Consider the following 23835-nt stretch of genomic DNA (forward strand, 5'->3'; position numbering starts at 1 on the left):
CTGAGGGTTTTATTAGTATGAAAGAAGGTGAGAGTGGGTTTTTTAAAATATTTTATCTATTATTATTATTGGGGTTTTTTTGGCATGGCATGTGGGATCTTAGTTCCCCAGTCTGGGATCGGACCACACCCCCTGCAGTGAAAGTGTGGAGTCTTAACCACTGGACCACCAAGGAAGTCCCAAAAATGGGTTTTGAAGGACTGTTAGCAATGTCTATCATATCATTTGCCTTCTATATATTAAATAGGTACAATTATTAAATTATACCTACTGAAGAATTAAATAACAGATAAATTGATCAAAATATAAATCTCAAGAGTATGTAAGAATTTAGTATATGATTTTTAAAAGGCAGTGGAAATTAAAATCCAGAGAAAAAATTCCAGCATATGGGATGGGGAGAAACGGGTTACTACTTTTAATATTTAAAGAGCCCTTAAAAATTAGTGACGGCACTATTTACAAAAGCCAAGACATGGAAGCAACCTAAATTTGCCTATCAACAGATGAATGGATAAAGAAGATGTGGTACATATATACAATGGAATATTACTCAGTCATAAAAAAGAATGAAATAATGCCATTTGCAGCAACATGGATGGACCTAGAGATTATCATACTAAATGAAGTAAGTCAGAAAGAGAAAGACAAATACCATATGATGTCTCTTATATGTGAAATCTAAAATATGACATAAATGAATGTCCATGAAATGGACACAGACTCACAGATATAAAGAACAGATTTGTGGTTGCCAAGGAGGGGGTGGAGGAGGGAAGAATTAGGAGTTTGGGATTAGGAGATGCAAAGTATTATATATAGAATGGATAAACAACAAGGTCCTACTGTAGAGCACAGGGAGCTATATACAATATCCTGTAATAAACCATAATGGAAAAGAATATGAAAAAATATATATATCATTTATAATATATATACTTTTTCATATTCTTTTCATATTCATAAAGTATATAAAAAGTATATGTATATCTGAATCACTTTGCTGTATAGCAGAAACTAACACAACATTGTAAATCAACTATACTTCAATAAATAAATTTTTTTTAAATTACTGATGGCAGACCTCCACTTCCAGCTGATACAGAATAACAAGGACTAGATTTACCCTCTTACATGAAACAACTAAAACCCTGGACAGATATATGGTGCAGCAGTTTCCAGGACATTAGACATCAGGTAACAGTGATCCTTGGGAGACAAGAAACGAGCATGATCGGCTCTAAAATTGCCCCAAATTATTCCCTTGCTAGAGTTTCCAGGCTGCAGCAGGGTGGGGGAAACAGAGTAGAGCCCACAGATACCCTGGGTGAAGGAGGCAAAGGTGAGAGACCAGGGAGATCAAGGAAGCTGGAGTTCACAGGGCAGAGGACCTGACAAAAAGAGGTACACAGAGGAGTCCAGAGATGTGTAGAAGTGTCCCCTCAAGTATCAGCAGAGTACTGATCAGTGTATGTGTTTGAGGAAACATCTGAGGCTACCCAAAAGGATTTCAGGGAATAGTTCCCAGAGCTCACAGAGGCAGGAGTGAGTGCCCACTCTTGCCAGCTACACTGAAAAATCTCATAATTCATGGAGCACCAGGTAGAGTTCTCCGAAGGGTCTTGCCTCAACAGTGATAAATAATGAACCTTAGAATAAATGATGCTCTCGTCCCTCCTAACAAATCTTATAAGCAAGACCAAAAGTATCAAACTGTTTCCAATTAACTAAACTGCGTCTCAAAACAAAGCTTAAGAATGTTCACAGGAATATAAAAATATCCAGCACCAACTGAATTAAAATCCACACTATCTGGCATCTAATAAAATGACTAGATACGCAAAGAAGTAGAAAAATATAACCCATGGTGAGGAAAAAGAAATCAATCAATCAAAATTGACTCAGAACTGACACAGATGTGTGAATGAGCAGACAAATACATTGAAACAATTATATAACTGTGTTCCATATGTCCGAAAGCCTGAAGAAAGACAGAATATGTTAAGCGGAGACATGGAAGATAATTTTAGAAAATCAAAATTCTAGAGATGAAAACTAAAATGTCTGAGATGGAAAGTACACTGGATGAGATTCATGGTATATTAAATATTGCAGAAGAAAATATGAATAACCATGGAGACACGACCCAAAATGAAAACTATAAAGCCACCAATCCAAGTCTCAATGAGCGTCAAGCACAAGAAATAAAACTTTACCAAGACACATCATAATAAAATTACTGAAAACCAATAGCAAAGAGAAAACTCTTAAAAGCAGACCTGACCGTTCAGGGCGGCAGCCCAAAGAAATCTGGCTGTCCGCCTGGCAGACTAAAATAGGTGACTCTGCTTCTGCCCCACCTGTGGCAGGAACCAGAGAACATGAATGACTTTAGCCAAGCTTCTGAGAGACCTTTAAAAACACTAACTGCTCAGAGCAGAGCATCTTGTGTGGTTCATTCTGAATGTGTTGATGGATACGTGCTCAGTAAGAGCAAGTCTTTGATGTGGGCTGATCTTGAGTTTACATTTGTTCGTAATCTAGATCCAGTTTTATATTTAGGTACATGAATGTTTTGGTCACTTTTTAGATAATATTTATTTCATTTGCAGTTTGTGAAAAGTCATTCGGAGGAGACAGCGGCAAGAATAGCAAACACAGACTTGATACAGATGTGTAACGTGTTTCCCCATCTGTTTAAGGTAAGTCTCTCCAAAGCATAGAAGTTTTCCTCCTTTCCCCTTGAAGGAGAACGATTGGGTTTGTCAGTATCTGGAGTGGAAGAGTTTTCTTTTCTTCTGGCAATGCCAAAAGAAATAGATGGCAGATGCGCCCGAAGGCTCAGGTGTTGCAATAAAAACATGCTCTCCGTGCCCAAGGCAGCAGCTGAATTGACTTTGGCCTGGACGTCACCTCTGGACTTGGGTCAGGGATCCAGAAGAGAGGCCACGCCCTCTGAGTGCCGGCAGCTCCAGAGGCCCAGAAGAGGTAACACTGCTGGGTCTCGCCTGCTTGGGGGCCACATTGCTCTTCTACACCCTTTCCTAGCTCTCCTTCCTCAACCTCCAGCCAAGGGAGGAAAAGAAAGAGTCACAGAAGGGCCTCCCAGGAGTAAGAGCCACACGCATTCCCATTCATATGAGTTGGAAAGATGCCCCGCTTTCTCCCCTGCTAACCCCAGGGTCCAAGAACAACCTATAAACACTTTTATGAATATTTTCCTTTGGCCTTCAGTCTCTCACAGGCCCCACTGATTTCTGGTTGAGAGTGGAGCCCCAAATCCAAGCACTAGCTGTTTCACTTTGATTTTTTATTCATTCATTCAGCAAATATTTATTGAGCACCTAATGTGAGTTGAATTCTGCTGGGAATTCAAGATGTGCAAAATCTGATATGCTCCCTCCGCTCATGGAGCTTATAGTCCAGTGCAAGAAAAATGCGTGAATCAAACTATCGCACAAGATGACGGAAAATGGCAACAGTGACAGGTACACTACAAATGTGTGTGGTGGTGTGAGAGGAGTTGACCAAGGGTGAGTGGGGATAAGGCCAATATGGTGTATGTGCTTATTATACAAATGAGTACTTTATAATACATGGTTATTATAGTTAAGTGGAAATTGTGGCACATATGGTTTACCTAAAACCTTGTAACTTTGAGTGGTGTGATAACAGAATAGCATAGTAAGAGATTTGTAGTCAGAAGACATGAGTTTGCGTTCTAGCTCTCTGTCAGATGTGTGCTCACAGACAAGCTTTGAGCTCCTCTTTCGCTATGTGTAAAAGGGAAATAATACTACCTATTCCTCCTAACTTACAGATTTCTTGAAGAAATAAATAAGATGGCATATGTAAAAGCACCTGTAAACTCTATATAGATATAGGAAGATTCATTTTATCTTTATCAATGAGGCATACGTCCCCTGGCTTTGTTATTATCTAGGGACAGCAGGTTGAGGTGATAAATTAGGGCTTTTCTCTTCCAGATTTTAGGATGCCAGTACTAGCCCAGCATCCTTTAACATGAAGCTGCTTTTCCTTTTTTTTTTTTTTTAAATTAATTAATTAATTTATTTTTGGCTGCGTTGGGTCTTCGTTGCTGCGCACGGGCTTTCTTTAGTTGTGGTGAGCGCGGGCTACTCTTCCTTGCAGTGTGCAGACTTCTCATTGCGGTGGCTTCTCTTGTTGCAGAGCACGGGCTCTAGGCGCACGGGCTTCAGTAGTTGTGGCACATGGGTTCAGTAGTTGTGGCTCACAGGCTCCAGAGCGCAGGCTCAGTAGTTGCGGCACACGGGCTTAGTTGCTCTGCAGCATATGGGAATTTCGTGGACCAGGGCACGAACCCGTGTCCCCTGCATTGGCAGGCAGATTCTTAACCACTGCACAGCAAGGGAAGCCCCTGCTTTTCCTTTATGTGGCCCATAAAATCTGAATCCTTGGGGAAGGCCTGACTTTAGCATATGGCTCGAAACCAAAAGATGGGGAAGATGGGGCCAAAGGCAGTCAGGGAGCATGGAGACTTGGTGTCCCTTTACAGCGTCACCGCTTGCCAGGAGGGCAGGTGTGGAGTCCCCTGGGGCCCAGGTGAGGGTCTGAGACTCTGGAAGAGGAGGTGCAGGAGTAGAGGGGAACGTGAACACCAGGCAGGTCCCAGCTGGGAAATAAAATGGGTCAAACCAGGTGCACTTCTTACTCACAAACCAAAGGGAAAGTCTCGGTGGGCAAGTCACCAGGAGCGTGCTGGCCGCCCGTCAAAGGAAAAACGGAAAGGCTTATAGACTTCCATGAAAACACATGCCCAGGGCTTCCCTGGTGGCACAGTGGTTGAGAGTCCGCCTGCCGATGCAGGGGACACGGGTTTGTGCTCCAGCCCGGGAGGATCCCACATGCCGCGGAGCGGCTGGGCCCGTGAGCCATGGCCGCTGAGCCTGCGTGTCCGGAGCCTGTGCTCCACAACGGGAGAGGCCACAACAGTGAGAGGCCCGTGTACCGCAAAAAAAAAGAGAGAAAGAAAAAAACACATGCCCAGGAGTAAGCAGAGTTGTTTTCCCTGATGAGAAGATGGGAGAAGGAGGCAGTGCTGCCTCTGACCCCTCAGGATCATCTCACTCATTGTAGCACATTCTGCAGGGCAACAGTGTCTCATCACACATGCCTTGCAGCTCCAAGCATAACAGCTCATACTTGTAAGATTTTAACTGAATCAAACTCAAGGTGAACAAAAAGAAATCAATTCATAACTGTTTTCTGAGCACACAACATGTACAACGAACTCTGTCGAGCGTGTCCAAGGTGAGACTGTAAAGAAAGGAGGATGTAACATATTTTATTTGATACGTTGTTCATTGATTTATACCTTATTTATAATTTTTCAATATTTAGACATATGGTACAGGGTCTCCATCTGTACCCTTACCACAAGTCCTGCAATGGTGAAGAGAAAGCTTGGCCTCAGAGAATTATTTTAAGTAGCACCATGATAAATTAGTGCTAGCGAGAGAAGTTCCACAATCTAGCAGGCTTACTAATTGCGTCCTTAATGTATATTGGTGAATTAAGTGTTTAGAAGACAATATTTATGATAGCCTTTTTCTGACAAAATGCCCATTTAACAGAATGGGAATTTATAGAAAGTACTTTTTCTTTTAAAATATTTAGGTATTCAATAAAGGTTTCTTGATATCGCCATTAAAAAAAAAAAAAGCAAAGAAAAGGCTCGGCCTTTGGTGCTAGAGGCAGAGAAACAGGCAAGGCCTCACCAGATCATTTGGGGCACAGTTTGCCAAAATTCTCTACCCGCTTAATGCCCCTGCTGCCCACGCTCTAAGCCTCATTCTCTCACCTTGCCAGCAATTGCCTTTCAGCAATGTTCTCTTTTGCTTAAATCGGTCAGAATTCATTTCGGTGGCATGCAACTAAGTACACTAAATGCAGCAAAGACCCTTCAGTGGCCTGTGAGTTAGCTGAATGGCGCGGAACCATCTCAATAAAATAAAGCCCCTTCGTCTGCTAGCAGCTTCTCTTCAGGATCCTGATTCTCAGTTTATGAAAGCTGTAGCCTTTCCAGGGCTCGCATGATCCAGGGAGAGTAAACTGCTCTCTGAAATCACAGCCACAGTCAGAGGCCTCTGGGGATTGGAACCTGCACAGCTGTGGGTCTGGAAAATATTGTTCTGGCTGTTTCCAGCTAAGGCCTTAAGCCTGAGTCACCTTTGGGACTTATATGCAAAGGATCTCTCTCCAGTCACAGGTTCAGACATCCCATCTCTGGGAGGTCTCAGAAGTGAAAAGTTGGAGATACTTAGACCCAGAAGAAAAAACAATTGACAAGAGCATACCATGCCTTGGCAGGGCCTCTCTCACCCAGATTTCAACTAAGGTCTTCCCCATCTTGTGCCATGATCCCAAATACATTAGGGATCCCTATCTTATGGCATTATAAACTATTCTAGAACTGTACATAAAAACACACACATTCTTAAATACACCCCACTCCACACACACACACACACACGCACATACATTTTATTTACATAAGAGGAAGGCAAAGACCATCAGGAGAGTCGCCCATATGTTCATTGTGATTATTGATTAGTGGTAAGATTATAGGTGATTTTTTTTCTCCGCTTATTTGTACTTCCTACCTTTTCAACAATAAACAGATTGTATTTATGTAAAATTCAAGAAGCATGAAAAAGAGAAAAGGGAAAAGGGAGGAGTTCAAATTCTAAAACTGAGAGTTTAAGATTTACACATGAGCACTAGATTAACACTCACGAGTCTCCTCAACTGATAAACTCGGGCAAAATCTTATTAGTTCCATTTGTTGAGAACTTCAGCATTCTAACAGACTCAAAGTTGCCATGGAATCACCCCCTTGATTATGTGTCAATATTTCCCTCAAAAACATATTTAATAATCTTGTCTCTATCATTGTGCCAATTGTGTTGGCTTGCATGGGTTTTCATTCTATGGAGCTTTATTGAGGGTTCTTGGAAGCATTATAAACATGCATCACTCGATCTCCCATACAGAAGCCTTTTTTTCTCTCTTCTCACTCTTCATTAATCTGAAGAATATTAGACGCCCTTTGTCTTCAGCTAGAAATTATTTATCAGGTTGCAGAACAAGCAGAGAATCCTCACTTGGCGTGTTCTCACCTAAAGTTTGGAAGCTAACTTGAAATTCAGGCCTCAGTCTTCCTTCCATTCAACTTCAGGGGCATCCTCATGGCTCTCAGAGAGATTTTTTTCTCCCCTTCTATTTCAAAGAAGTTTGTAATCATTTGCCAAAGCTAATATGTTTATGATGGAAACATATGATAAGTTCTCAACCTAAATTTGCCTCATTGTTTGTAGGGACAAAAAGTCAAGATGCCAAATAAGCTGGTATTCTATACTAAAAGGAAATCTGAAATCAGTCTCTACAGTTATGGAGCCTATGGAGTTCTCCATGTGGGGCTCAGAGGGAGAAAGAAAAGTCCAGAAGAATAAGTATCTGCAGAAGGTGGGCACAGGAAGAGGCAAATCATTTTTCACAGTTTCATTTAAGCAGCAAGAGCTAGATGTAGGAAGTATGGGAGGAGACTGGTTACAAGCATGATTCTGGCAATCAAACAGATATGGATGCAAATCCCAATCCCACCATACATCAGCCTTATGATCTTGAAGAAAGTACTTCATCTCTCTGTGCCCGGACTTCCTCATCTATAAAAAGGGAATTCTAATAGTATCTATTTCAGAGTTCTTTTTTTTCCTGTTTGCTTTTACATCTTTGTTTTGTTCTGTTTTATTTTTAAGAATGCACTAAGACATACCACATAGAGTACCAAGCACCATGTCCAGATCGTAGTCCTCAATGAACATTGGTCTTTCAAACTCTATCTGGGGGATACTTCCAGTCGTCATGGATTAACAGGAATCAGGTTTACCCTCCTGCCTGGACAACTTAAAAACCAGACAAATTTTTTTTTTCTTTTTTTTTTTTTGCAGTACGCAGGCCTCTCACTGCTGTGGCCTCTCCCGTTGCGGAGCACAGGCTCGGGACGTGCAGGCTTAGCGGCCATGGCTCACGGGCCCAGCCACTCCACGGCATGTGGGATCTTCCCAGACCAGGGCACAAACCCGCGTCCCCTGCATCGGCAGGCAGACTCTCAACCACTGCACCACCAGGGAAGCCCCCAGACAAAATTTTTGAAGCAAAAATTTCAAGACATTGGACACAAAGCAACAAAGGACAATGATCCCTAATTTGATTATTCCAATCAAATTTCCCAGCTGTTTTTTTTTTGTTGTTGTTAAAATTTACAAACTGATTCTCAAATTCACATAGAAACAACTTTGACAAAGAAAAATAAACTTGGAAGACTTCTACTACGTTACTTTAAGACTTATTTAAAAGCTACAGTAATTAAAACTGTATGTTATTGGTGTCCAAGTAAACAAAGATCAATGTAACAAAATATAGAGTACAGAAATAGACCCACACATGTATGGTCAACTGTTTTTTTTTACAAAGGCACAAGGGAAATTCAGTCTGGGAAGAATAGTATTTTCAACAGATATTTTGGGGTCAAGTGGATATCCATATGCCAAAAAAAAAAGTTAACTTGAATTCATATCAAATCTCACACCAAATACAGAAAATAACTCAAAATGGATCATAGATCCAAGTGTAAAACCTAAAACTAAAATTTCTAGAAGAATACCTAGGAAAAAATATTTGTAACCATGAGTTAGGCAACAATTTCTTAGGTAACATCAAAAGCAAGAGCCTTAAATGAATAAAAATGTATAACTTTTTTTTGATCTGCATCAAAATTAGGAATGTCTCCCTTTGAAAGACACTGTTATGAGAATAAAAAGAAAACTCACAGATTAAGAGAAAATATTTGCAAATCATATATCTGATAAAGAGTTTACATCCACAATTTGTAAAGAATCTTCAAAACTAAATAGTAAAAAAATAAGCAATCAAATAAAAAGTCAACAAAAAAACCAAGAAACTTCATCAAAGAAGATATACGGATGCAAAAAAAGAAAGAAGAAAGAAGAGCATATCCTCAGCATCATTTGTCATTAGTGAAATGTGAATTAAAACCACAATGAGATACCACCACTACATACCTACTAGAATAAGAAAGACTGACCTTACCAAGAGTTGGTAAGAATATGGAGCAACCAAAACTCTCATACACTGCTCAAGGAATGTAAGATGGTATAACATTTTGGAAAGTAGTTTGTTAGTTTCTTCAAAATTTAACCATCCAGGTACCATATGACCCAGACATCTCACGCCTAAGTATTTACCCAAGAGAAATGAAAGCATATGCTCACAACAAAGACTTGTACACAAATGTTTATAGCGTTATTTGTAATAGCCCAAGACTGGAAACAATCCAAATGTCTAATAAGTGAATGGATAAACAAATTGTGGTATATCCATACAATGGTATACTACTCAGCAATAAAAAGGAATGCACTATTGATACACACAAAGGATGAATCACAAAATGATTATACTGAGTAAAATAAGCTATACAAATAAAAGAGAGAGAGAGAGAGAAAGATGCTGTATGATTCCATATATATAAAACTCTAGAAATTTAAATGAATTTATGACAGAAAGCAGATAATTTGTTGCCTGGGGGCATGGAGAGTGCTGTGATGGAGGGATTATAAAGGAGCACAAGGACACTTTGGGGATTTGTAGACATGTTTATTATTTTGATTGTAATGATAGTCTCATAGGGATTTACATATGTCAAAAACTCATCAAAAGAGGGAAGAGATATGGGGATATATGTATATGTATAGCTGATTCACTTGGTTGTAAAGCAGAAACTAACACACCATTGTAAAGCAATTATATTCCAATAACGATGTTAAAAAATTTTTAAATTTTAAAAAATGAAGCAACATGGTAAAGAAAAAAACACTCATCAAATTGTACACTTTAAATAACTTTGTTCATAGTTATATCTCAATGAAGATTTTTTTTTAAACTCGTCTAATCATTTTTTAAAAGTCTGTCTGTGAAACGATGACTGTGCAAGTTATTCACTGTAGCATTATTTTTAATAGAAAATTGAAAACAATCCATACCATTAATAAAGTTCTGGATAAATATGCTATGGTGCATCCATATATTAAAATATATATGGAAAGATCTCCAAGATGCTCTGATAAGGGCAAAAGGCAAGGTCAGAAGATTCTTCTAGAGCTCTGATCTTGAGTAGACATTCACACTCCCTTCCATGAGTACTGAATGGGGAAGTCTGGAGGCTCCAGAATACTAGGGAACTATATTCAAGTGTTTATTTAAAGAAGCCAACTGATTTGGGATCCTGACTTTTGTCCTCTGCAATTTAAATTAAAAGTTTATATTTACATGTGTGTGTTTTAAATGTTAGAGATAAGAATCTGTATTCATTACCAATATATTCGATATATTATATATTTGCTCATATATATATAAAGATATTCTAGAAGGATTCCAAAAAGTGGAAAACCATGGAAAAGAAATAGGCAGATGGGGGAATAAGTACAGCAAGGAGCTTTTAAAAATTAACTTGATAATCTATATCAAAATCTTTCTGAATCTTTAAAAAAAATAGAAAAATTCTGCCTAGGGACTGAGGAAAAGGAGAATTTCTAATGATAACTCTGAAAAGGTATATTTATTCAGAAATCTGGAACTAAGACCTCACAGCTTCCTCATCCAAGAGAAAAAGTACATAAAATAACTAGACTTCAAAGATGCAGAATCTTTTTTGGGACTTTCCCCCCTAGTTTCTTAGACCTTTTAATGAATTTAACAAAGCTTATTTCAGTTCCAGTTTTCTGATATATCCTGCTGAATTTTTAGTCTTGTAATACCTTCGTAAAATGGATTAAAAGTGCCAACAACTCCATAGTTATGGGTATATTCCTAATAGATAATGACCAATATTCAAGACGTTTATCTGTTCTTCTCTTTTTCTGTTTTTCCCCCTCTTGCCAGCCCCTGTCTTACTTTCTTGTAGGTCAGATATTAAACAGTCAATGTCAAAAGTTACTTGCAGGCAAATAAGGAAATAAAATCATTGTTTTTTTTTCAAACAATTGTTTAGTTCCAGAATCCATACGAAAATGAGTGGTTAACTGTGCTTAACCTTATTAAATGAAAAAAGAAAGGATATTGCAAGCATCACACACACAAAAATAAAGGAATTATTAAATCTCATTTATAGTACCATGAAATCTATACAATTCAGCTGAAAAACATTTGCCCACGGCTGGCTGCCTCATTGTGAGCAGATGTTGCCTTCAAAGAATTTTAGACAACAGTGGGTGAAGAGCTTTCCAAATACAATTTAAATGTATACATCTATATTTATATGTTACCCAATGTCCAGTGGCATAGATACATTTTTTTATCTGGGATTCAATTTCTTCATGATTGCCTTAATCTGTGTAATAAGTTTCAAGTAATTGTGACCTTCACTATATCCCAAAACTAAAAGGATTTGGCAAGAAATAAATAAAAGTTTGATTTTTCTCTTCATTCATCACTCATCAAGGTTATTATTTGCTATTTGTTTGTTTCTTTATTTCTTTGGCTCAACATCTGTTTTATTGGAAAGACATGTGTGATGTAGAGAAAATTAAACCAGGATTATTTCCTGGTAATCAACAACCAAGAGTGAATACTAAATTTGTTGGTCGTTAAAGCCTTAAAGAATATTTGGAGGAAATAGTATTTCTTTCTCTTATTTCATTTACAGTGGAAAATCAAAAAGTGGATTCTGGAGGAATCATCTCCTGATTTTTTTTTTTTTATGTTTTTATTTTCTCTGTGAATCTAGTGGAGATTGCACATTTCAGCAGAGATGGCCAATACACTGAGTTTTATAAAGGGACAATTCTGAGTTTATTTTCTTAAATGGGTTTATACTTCATATATAGTCCCCCTTTTTCTTTTAAGAAAACAAATGTCATTGGCTTTTCCCCAATGTGTAGGAAAATGTATAAGCTTATTTTGTACATAGGTTTTTTCTGAAACCTAGTTTCTATAACTTGGTTCCAGAGCCAGCTTCATGGGTGTGTGATCTGTCCAGTAACACAGGGCCCCTCAATCTGAAGGGCCCAATGCTTGAGTTAATGCTCTGCTGTCACCATCTTAGTACTCTTAATAATTAGAACAAGGGACCTCACATTTTCATCTTGAGCTGGGCCCCCCAAATGATGTAGCAGGCATGATCAGTTCATGTAAACAATCATCAAAGTTCTAGTGAAAGAGTATCCTGGGCCTTACGAAGTAAAATAGAGGACTTTTATTGAGCATTAGGTGCTGTTCTAAGAACTTTATGGGTATTAGTTAATTTGAGCCTTAAGAAAACCACTACAAGGTACGTGTGATCGTTGGCCTCATTTTACAGGTGCAGAAACTGAAACACAGAGGTTCATGAAATTAATCACTTGCTGAGTAAATTGAGGGGCCAGAATTAGATCCAGACAGCCTGACTCCAGAGCCTGCTATGTTAAAAGTAGTGAGAGAAGTTAAAGATCATTTCAGAGTCATGTGGCTTCCATAACAGAGTGCCAATCTTGTTTTGTGCCTCTATTTCCCATTTCGCTAGTTTCAGACTTTATCTGGGTAACCAGTATGCTGTAGATGTTTGATTTAGCAGAATTTGTAGGATGCCCCCATTTCTTTGATCCATGAAGTATCCCACCTGGAAGTATATCCACAGACCAAAAGATCACATTCTAATTCTTTTGGGAGCATCCATGTTACCATCAAAGCACCTGGGGTGTTTAAGGTTAACTTCCTAATTCACATATTTGCTAATCCAGAAGATATTCTTACTTTTTACTTCTTATTTAAGATGGACTCAGTTCTTTGGGTGAACTAAAAATGCATATTGCCCCATAAAACTTGCTTCAGCAGACTTCTAATTAGTTTGCCTTCTGTCAGCAATGGGGAAACCAGCTTCTGGACACTAATATTTTTCAGGCAGGGAAGGTAATAAAATCTGGCAGTCAGCAACTATGAATAAAAACAAAGAAAGCAGAAAGGAAGTCCCATTTTGTGAGACATGGCAACTCAAGGCCAAAACATCCATTTGGTAAGGGATTTACTTAAAAGTATTTTCTAACAAAGAAAAGAAGATGTAACATAAATACCTCACTGGAGGGAACATGATTAAAGGTGATAAAAAAGATTGCCAACATACACCCAGTGAAGGCAATGAGAAGAGTTTAGCCTGGTGGCTATGAGCTCTATAGCCTTAAGACCCGGCTTTAAATCCTGGCTTTATCACTTAATAGAAAGTGAAATCTTAGACAAGGTTTTCTTTTTTTTGGCTGTGTTGGGTCTTCTTTGCTGCACGGTCTTTCTCTAGTTGCCGTGAGCAGGGGCTACTCTTCATTGCAGTGCGTGGGCTTCTCATTGCGGTGGCTTCTCTTGTTGTGGCGTGCGGGCTCTAGGGCACTCGGTCTTCAGTAGTTGTGACACGCGGGCTTCAGTAGTTGTGGCTCGAGGGGTCTAGAATTCAGGCTCAGTAGCTGTGGTGCACGGGCTTAGTTGCTCCATGGCATGTGGGATCTTCCTGGACCAGGGCTCGAACCCGTGTCCCCTGCATTGGCAGGCGGATTCTTAACCACTCCACCACCAGGGAAGTCCTGGCAAGGTTTTCTTTTATGCAAAATGAACACCTACTATGTGCCAAGAGTTGTGCAAGTGTCAGAAAAAAAAAAGCAACCCAACATGGTGCCTGCTTTTAAGACATTTCCATCTAGAGTGATACTATAGTAGAATACTACTATTGCACATATATACAATAAGTATAGAAGATGGTGAGTTCTAGCATCACTCAGTATTCCACCTCTCTGAGGAACTGGTTATAACCTTACCGAGGGTTAATAGAACGACTTGCACTGGGATGTCCATTTCTGGCTTCTGACACCTCACTTCCAATGACACAAAGAGCTCATTCTGCTTAAGCACTCCTCAGGAGTGCTTACCAGGGCAGTGGTAGACCCGACACTGGGCTTCAGCAGCTAATGGTGTTTAGGGTTCTTCCCTTGAAGCATCTGAAGTACGGGGTTCATGAAGATGATGCTAAATATTCTCTTAGGGCTAAGACCATAAAGTCAACTACAAAACTGGAACATTTTCAACCCTGTTTCCCCATAATGTGAGTGTTTGGGGGTTTTTTAAAGTACTTTTCCAGTAAATTGCACACTGCTTGTCCACAGAAGTAAACAGCAGCTCAAGGGCGATGATGAGCACCCGTGGCCTTCGGTGCATAAGTTGTAAGAACACTTCCCCTTCAAATGTCACCGAATTTCTACAGCCAAGTTAAGCACCATATGTGTGCCACATTTATTCCCAGGGTAGCTCTTATTCTTATTGCCCCCAGCAAAGGTTATGAGTCATGTTTGGGTGACTCAGGGCTTCATAAATTGTGGTAAGTGGAGTCAAATTTTCTTTTTCCTATGTGATTGAGCAACAAAAATCACTGTTCTTGATAACACAAACATGAGTGTTACGACATATGTTCACAGGGCCTCGAATAGGTTAATAGGCCCCTTTCAGAACATCTCCCATATTTTAAGGTCCATGTTTTTTCCAGCACAGACTTGGGTACCAGGCTTGAGTGATTTTTGTATTCCCTTGGTCTCTCCGCATTAAAATCTTAGGCTCTGGTCAAGTTCAGCTTTCCAATCCAAACCTCCAGCTAGATAAAAGAAAATGTGCTAGAGATGTAGTTAACCAAATCTGGAAAAGGGGTCTTAGGAGTGAGGATGAGGGGTGACCTCACTGGGATGGGTAAGAAGAAAATCTTCTTTATCATCGGTTTGGTGGATGTCTGGAAAACAAAATGGCTGCAGTTATTCCCCTCCCTGCATCCAGGCCCTTTGCAATGTGATGCTGCAGCCCCTGCCGTCATCAAGATGCAGCCTGTTTCCCCAGTCCTTGGATCTGACCTGGCCTTGTAACTTGCTTTGGCCAATAGAATGTGGAAGAAGTGACAGTGTACAAGGACCTGCACTCTCCCCCTCTCCTTGACCTTGTGAACAAACCTGGGCAAGCCTGCTAAAGAATGAAAGACCACTTGGTCCATGGTCAGCTGACTTGATTTACCAACTGTAATCCCAGCTGGTACCTATGGTACACATGGTACAGGGTCCAAGAGCCCCATGTGACAAAGTCCAGCCAAGATGAGCTTATTGATCTGCAGCTGACTGTGTAGAGGCATGAGCAAGCCCAGGTGGCAACAACCAACCCTGGCCCAAATCATCAGAACCACACAGGTGCCCCACTGACTTGTGGGCAATAATATGTAGTTATTATCTTAAACTACGGAGGTTTGTTGTGGCTTGGTATACAGCAGTAACTACCTGATACAAGCATAATCACCATAATCATCAATAACCATCATTCATTTTCACGTTTTATTCCATATACCTTCTCATCCCACCCCCAGTTCCCCTTATTATTAACATCTGACATTAGTGCGGCACATGTGTTACAATGATGAGCTAATATTAATACATTATTATTAACTAAAGTCCATAGTTACATTAGGGTTCACTGTATTGCACCTTCTACAAGTTTTGACTAATGTATGATGACGTGTATTTCCCATTATGGTATCATACAGGGTAATTTCACTGCCCTGAAAATCCCCTGTGCTCCTATTCATTCCTCCTTTCCTCCCCCACTGAGTCGCTGGCAACAACTGACCTTTTTACTGTCTCCATAGTTTTGTCTTTTCCAGAATGTCATGTAGCTGGAATCATACAGTATGTAGCCTTTTCAGATTGGCTCATTTGAACAGTTTCTATTTGTCTTGCACTGTGTTACTTTTCCTAAATGATCTCATTTAACCCCGTAGGGTGCTATTATTATGCTTAGTTTACAGAGGAGAGAACTGAACTCACAGATGAGTTAATTGGCCCAAGGACACACAGCTAATAAGTGCTGGGGCTCCAGAAACTCCATCCTTTCTGATTTTCAAGCCTAAACTCTTAATTATTACAGGAAAAGTTGCAAAGTGGTGGTCCAGAGGCCACATTCAGCCTACGGTTTTGTTTCATTTGGCTCACCTGCTGTTTTAAATACCAGAAAATTTCAGCTTTTCTTTTAAATATTGTAGGGTGTGGCAATTTTAGGCCTGAGTTCTTACACTGCAGCTGTCTCAGCTTGGACTGGGTGGTTTAAACAACATTTATTCCTCACAGTTCCGGAGGCCAGAAGTCCGAGATCAATCAAGGGGCCAGCAGACTGAGAAGTGAGAGCTCTCTTCCTTGTAAGGAGGATGGTCTGCCTAAAGGATGACAATTTCACTCAACCAAACACCTTGATGGATTCTGGTCCTGAGAAAATGGGCCTGGAGGTACATTGGGAATAGGGGCTGGAGGGAACAGAGCTAGAGGAGCATGGAGTCCCTATGGGTACCTTGGGCCATATGCTGGTGAAGGAGAAAGAAAGGAAATTGAGAGAGAGGAAGAGCTAGCAAAGTGGCATGAAGCCTAGGCATTATATGGTGTGGCAGAGCTAGTGAGAGGTGCTGGTGGTGATAGGTGTCTCAAAACATCTAAGACCAAGTACTGGCAAGGATATGGAGAAATTGAAACCCTTGCACACTTTAGTGGGAACTCAGAATGGTGCAGTTACTATAGAAAGCAATATGGAAGTTCACAAAAATTAAAAAATAGAACTACCATATGACCCAGCAATCCCACTTCTGGGTATATATCCAAAAGAATTGAAATCAGGATCTCAAAGAGATATCTATACCCCCATGTTCACTGCAGCATGATTGACAATAGCCAAGATATAGAGACAGCCCAAATGGCCAGATGAATGGATAAAGAAAATGTTATATATATATATATATATATATATATATATACACATATACATAATGGAATATTATTCAGCCTTAAAAAACAAAGGAAATCCCACCATTTGTGACAACGTGGATGAAACTAGAGGACATTACGCTAAGTGAAATAAGCCAATCATAGGACAAATGTGCATGATACCACCTATGTGAGGTATCTAAAAATAGTTAAATTTTTAAATCAACTATACTCCAATAGAAATTTTTTTTTAAAAAGTAGTCAACCTCACAGAAACCAAGAATAGAACGGTAGTTGTCAGGGGCTAGGGAAGAGGGAAATGGAGAACTGTTTCTCAAAAGGTATAAAGTTTCTGTTATGCAAGATGAATAAGTTCTAGATATCTGCTGTACAGTACGGTATCTCTAGCTAACGACATGGTATTGTGCACTTTCAAAGTATGTTAATAGGATAGATCTCATGAAGTATTCCTACCAGAAAAAATAAAATGCAAAAGAACAAAGGAAATTTTTGGAGGTGAAACATATTTAGTACCTTGTTTGTGGTGATGATATCACAGGTGTATGCATATGTCCAAATTCATCAAGATATATACATTAAATATATGCAATTTTTTGTATATCAATTATACCCCAATAAAATTTTAAAAAAAGAATAAAACTATTTAATATGCAATTTCACACTGATTACTGTGCAGTGTGGTGTTATGGAATTCCCTCATACTAATTCATAGACCTTTAGTGAAAGTTCTACTACAGTCCACAGCTGTGTATTCACAATTGTTTGGGGGAGAGACATCAAGAGGAAGATTCTAAGTTTGGAGTAAAATGGGGCAAAGAAAATAGAAATAACACTAAGATTCAGAATGTAAAACAAGACTTCAGAGGACACAGGAAATCAGAAGGAGAGACAATGAATTTCAGAATGTTGGGTGGACATTGAACTTTAGCTGAGGTCTTTATTTGTGGGCTCAGGCTATCTCTGTCTAGATCATAAGGGCTCAGGAGACTTCAGATAATATATGAGTTACACAACCATTGTGTTTAATCAAGAATTTCCCACTGAAATCTCCCAGCTGGTTCTATTTGCCCTGCCCCAGGCAAATGCAAACCACAGGTATTTGACTCTAGCTGGGGAACAGAGTGTCCGGACAGAATAAATGCATGGGCCTTGATAGTGTATTTTCCCAACAATCTCTGCAATTAAAGAAGTTTGTAATCCAAGATTTGAATAAGTAGTTGTATGAGAGAAGATGGAATCTGTTTGAGGTTTCTAGATGAAGTATAAATAACAGAAATCCTTAAATTGCACTGAGGTTTTACTTTTAAAAGTATGTCTTCAGAGTACAGGACATTTTGCCATCTTGACCTAGTGGAAATTTTTATCCCAAGCTCTTGATACTAAAGACTATTTCTGCTCATGGAACATTCTCCAGGATAGATCATATCTTGGGTCACAAATCAAGCCTTGGTAAATTTAAGAAAATTGAAATCGTATCAAATATCTCTTCCGACCACAACGCTATGAGACTAGATATCAATTACAGGAAAAAATCTGTAAAAATTACAAACACATGGAGGCTAAACAATACACTACTTAATAACCAAGAGATCACTGAAGAAATCAAAGAGGAAATAAAAAAATACCTAGAAACAAATGACAATGAAAACATGATGACCCAAAACCTATGGGATGTAGCAAAAGCAGTTCTAAGAGGGAAGTTTATAGCAATAAAATCCTACCTCAAGAAACAAGAAACATCTCAAATAAAAAACCTAACCTTACACTAAAACAATTAGAGAAAGAAGAACAAAAAACCCCAAAGTTAGCAGAAGGAAAGAAATCATAAAGATCAGATCAGAAATAGGTGAAAAAAATGAAGGAAACAAGAGCAAAGATCAATAAAACTAAAAACTAGTTCTTTGAGAAGATAAACAAAATTGATAAACTATTAGCCAGACTGGTCAAGAAAAAAAGGGAGAAGACTCAAATCAATAGAATTAGAAATGAAAAAGGAAAAGTAACAACTGACACTGCAGAAATACAAAGGATCATGAGAGGTTACTACAAGCAACTATATGGCAATAAAATGGACAACCTGGAAGAAATGGACAAATTCTTAGAAAAGCACAACCTTCTGAGACTGAACCAGGAAGAAATATAAACAGACCAATCAAAAGCACTGAAATTGAGACTGTGATTAAAAATCTTCCAACAAACAAAAGCCCAGGACCAGATGGCTTCACAGGAAAATTCTATCAAACATTTAGAGAAGAACTAACACCTATCCTTCTCTAACTCTTCCAAAATATAGCAGAGGGAGGAACACTCCCAAACTCATTCTATGAAGCCACCATCACCCTGATACCAAAACCAGACAAAGATGTCACAGAGAAGAACTCTACAGGCCAATATCACTGATAAACATAAATGCAAAAATCCTCAGCAAAATACTAACAAACAGAATCCAACAGCACATTTAAAAGATCATACACCATGATCAAGTGGGGTGTAACCCAGGAATGCAAGGATTCTTCAATATACACAAATCAATCAATGTGATACACCATATTAACAAATTGAAGGAGAAAAACCATATGATCATCTCAATAGATGCAGAAAATGCTTTTGACAAAATTTAACACCCATTTATGATAAAAACCCTGCAGAAAGTAGGCATAGAGGGAACTTACCTCGACATAACAAAGGCTATATATGACAAACCCACAGCCAACATCGTTCTCAATGGTGAAAAACTGAAACCATTTTCACTAAGATCATGAACAAGACAAGGTTGCTCACTCTAACCACTATTATTCAACATAGTTTTGGAAGTTTTAGCCACAGAAATCAGAGAAGAAAAAGAAATAAAAGGAATCCAAATCAGAAAAGAAGAAATAAAGCTGTCACTGTTTGCAGATGGCATGATACTATACTTAGAGAATCCTAAAGATGCTACCAGAAAACTACTAGAGCTAATCAATCAATCTGGTAATGTAGCAGGATACAAAATTAATGCACAGAAATCTCTGTCATGCCTATATACTAATGATGAAAAACCTGAAAGAGAAATTAAGGAAACACTCCCATTTACCACTGCAACAAAAAGAATAAAATACCTAGGAATAAACATACCTAAGGAGACAAAAGACCTGTATGCAGAAAACTATAAGACACTGATGAAAGAAATTAAAGATAGTACAAACAGATGAAGAGATATACCATGTTCTTGGATTGGAAGAATCAAAGTTGTGAAAATGACTGTACTACTCAAAGCAATCTACAGATTCAATGCAATCCCTATCAAACTACCAATGGCATTTATCACAGAACTAGGACAAAAAATTTCACAATTTGTATGGAAACACAAAAGACCCCGAATAGCCAAAGCAATCTTGAGAAAGAAAAACGGAGCTGGAGGAATCAGGCTTCCTGACTTCAGACTACACTACAAAGCTAGAGTAATCAAGACAGTATGGTACTGACACAGAAACAGAAATATAGATCAATGGAAAAGGATAGAAAGCCCAGAGATAAACCCACACACCTATGGTCACCTTATTTTTGATAAAGGAGGCGAGAGTATACAATGGAGAAAAGACAGTGGTGCTGGGAAAACTGGACAGCTACATGTAAAAGAGTGAAATTAGAACACTCCCTAACACCATACACAGAAATAAACTCCAAATGGATTAAAGACATAAATGTAAGGCCAGACACTATAAAACTCTTAGAGGAAAACATAGGCAGAACACTCTATGACATAAATCACAGCAAGATCCTTTTTGACCCACCTCCCAGAGAAACAGAAATAAAAACAAAAATAAACAAATGGGACCTAATGAAACTTAAAAGCTTTTGCACAACAAAGGAAAACATAAACAAGACGAAAAGACAACCCTCAGAATGGGAGAAAATATTTGCAAATGAAGCAACTGACAAAGGATTAATCTCCAAAATTTACAATTAGCTCATGCAGCTCAATATCAAAAAAACAAACAACCCAAACCAAAAATGGGCAGAAGACCTAAATAGACATTTCTCCAAGGAAGATATACAGATTGGCAACAAACACATGAAAGGATGCTCAACATCACTAATCATTAGAGAAAGGCAAATCAAAACTACAATTAGATATCACCTCACACCAGTCAGAATGGCCATGATCAAAAAATCTACAAACAATAAATGCTGGAGAGGACATGGAGAAAAGGGAACACTCTTGCACTGTTGGTGGGAATGTAAATGGATACAGCCACTATGGAGAACAGTATGGTATGGAGGTTCCTTAAAAAACTAAAACTAGAACTACCATATGACCCAGCAATCCCACTACTGGGCATATACCCTGAGAAAACCATAATTCAAAAAACGTCATGCACCCCAATGTTCATTGCAACTCTATTTACAATAGCCGGGACATGGAAGCAACCTAAGTGTCCATCGATAGATGAATGGATAAAGAAGATATGCCACATATATACAATGGAATATTACTCAGCCATAAAAAGAAACGAAATTGAGTTATTTGTACTGAGGTAGATGCACCTAGAGTCTGTCATACAGAGTGAAGTAAGTCAGAAAGAGAAAAACAAATACCGTATGCTAACACATATATATGGAATCTAAAAAAAAAAAAAATGGTTCTGAAGAACCTAGGAGCAGGACAGGAATAAAGACACAGACATAGAGAATGGAGTTGAGGACACAGGGAGGGGGAAGGGTAAGCTGGGACGAAGTGAGAGAGTGGCATGGACATATATACACTACCAAATGTAAAACAGATAGCTAGTGGGAAGCAGCCACATAGCACAGGGAGATCAGCTTGGTGCTTTGCGACCACCTAGAGGGATGGGTCAGGGAGGGTGGGAGGGAGACGCAAGAGGGAGGGGATATGGGGATATATGTAGATGTATAGCTGATTCACTTTGTTATAAAGCAGAAACTAACACACCACTGTAAAGCAATTATACTCCAATAAAGATTTAAATAAATAAATAATAAAGACTATTTCTCTATACGTTTCAATCAGAATGATATGAACATTGATAAATTTCCGTATACTATGTTTCAGAAAACATAATTATCAGTTAGGCATTATATTCAGCTGTGAGTAAACTGATACCTGAAAAAAACTAGTGTATTGATCACACAAGAATATATTCTCTTTGTAAAAGAAGTCTGGAGTGAGGCCCTCCAGGGATCACATGGTGATTCAGAGTTTATCGCTTCCATATAAGTACAGGAGCTTTCTTTGCATATCAGACTAGGAAGAGGCCTTTTGTGACTTCACCAGAACTGCTGAACACTTTAATAATCTAAGGGTCCAAATGTTCTGCCTCCTTCCATAACTGCTGTCTCATGCGAGTCTCACCTGAGGTAGGTCTGGAGACATTATTACCTCCCTTGCACAAATCATGAAAGATAAAGGATGTGGGTCATGAACCAGGAAGTGGCAGTTCTCTTTCCACCGAGTGAATGAGTATGAAAAGCTCCAGATTTGCCACCAAAGACTGGACAAACAGCTTCTCTGGGACAATGGACACATCATGGGCACTGCTCTCAGGACACACTGAGGTTTCTCACTTCAACCAAACAGTAAGTTCCTGGGCAGAGAATGCCCCCATCCAGACCAAGCAAGGCCTGGGAGAAAGAACCCAGCTGCCCTGGGTCTCAGTGTTCTATTCCCCCTAAGCGTCCACACCCTGTTAAAGCTCCAGACCCCACTTCTTATTTCATTGTGTGGCAAGGACAATTTATTTGCAGCTTTCTCAACTCTCACAAGGCCTCACTGTAGCTCTGTTGATCTGATTTAATTAAAGTAAATTCCTGAGAAAACTCATACAAAGGACTTGACCTATAACAATATTCACAGTTCTCTTTTGCTAATTTACTGGAAAAACGTACTTAAACCCATTGAACCCAACAGATTGCAGATCCAACTGTATGATCATCCAAAAATGTATTTCTCACTTCCTAAACTAGTTATGTAGTCAGGTTCAGGTTCACAGGAAACCCCCAGATCTCGTGCAACTTTTTCAGAGTCCAGAGATGTGAGCTGTGTTCCCTTTAAGATGGACTGGAAATCTAGCATGGAAATGATGTTTCTAAATCAGATTCTCTCACTCTGTGGGCTCCAGCTGCTCACATTTCATGAGGATGACTTCTCAGGGCCTTCAGATCTCATTTCACATCAAGCAAAATCTGGTCTTGATTAAAGTAGCAGTGAGGAAAGCATACGGCAGTCAGAGATGCAGAGACTGAGCAATCAGCCCCTACAGGTTCACACTGAAGAAAGTAAGAGCCCATAAACTGCATTGAAGTTGGGCTCTGAATGAAACATGAGCTTGCACAGTCCCTGTGTTTATATATTTGAGTTAATTGAGTTTTTAATTATTAAAAGTGAGTCGAGCCAGGCAAGGGATTTAGTGAGCTCAGTATTACAATAACACAGAGAGGCAAACTTTGTCCAACTCTGACAGGATGAGGGTCGGGACTCTTTGTTGTCACGTATTTTAATAGGAAAGGAAGGGGTTGGAGCTGAGACCATGCACAAGATACTAAGCTTTTGCATCTGCAGAGTGGAAGGAATAATGCCTTTAGCTTTCGAATGCCGTTAGGACTAGACAAAACACTGCTTCCGGGAAACGCTGCAAGAACTAGCCATGCAAAGAGGAAATGGAGCTTCTCTTCCGGTCATCAAAGCTACAGGCCAGACCAGACCAGAAATTACACTGGTTACTTCTACAGACATGGCATGGGGAGAGCATTTGCGGAGAGGTCTCATTACAGAAGGAATCGATTCACGGGTCTTGTCCTAAATGTTTGGAGTTCTTTATGCTCAGGAGAAAAGCTTTAGAGGTGAAGTTCCCCAGCTTCATAAATTGTTTGCTTTTTTATTTTAACGGTGTAGAATATTTCAAAACAGTGCGATAGTATTGCAGCAGGGTGCTCCTGTTTTTTAAGATGTCTGCATCCTTTC

The 23835-nt window shown here is 39.2% G+C and overlaps 1 protein-coding gene across 1 annotated transcript in view; it reads right to left on the minus strand.

The window, feature by feature from the left end:
- Positions 1-23835, minus strand: part of SPATA18 (spermatogenesis associated 18) — a 152600-nt gene that overhangs the window by 84730 nt on the left and 44035 nt on the right. The window lies entirely within an intron of this gene.

This window comes from Monodon monoceros, unplaced genomic scaffold, assembly GCF_005190385.1.
Source record: "Monodon monoceros isolate NGI ecotype Baffin Bay Population unplaced genomic scaffold, NGI_Narwhal_1 Super_Scaffold_20, whole genome shotgun sequence".
Taxonomy (NCBI): domain Eukaryota; kingdom Metazoa; phylum Chordata; class Mammalia; order Artiodactyla; family Monodontidae; genus Monodon; species Monodon monoceros.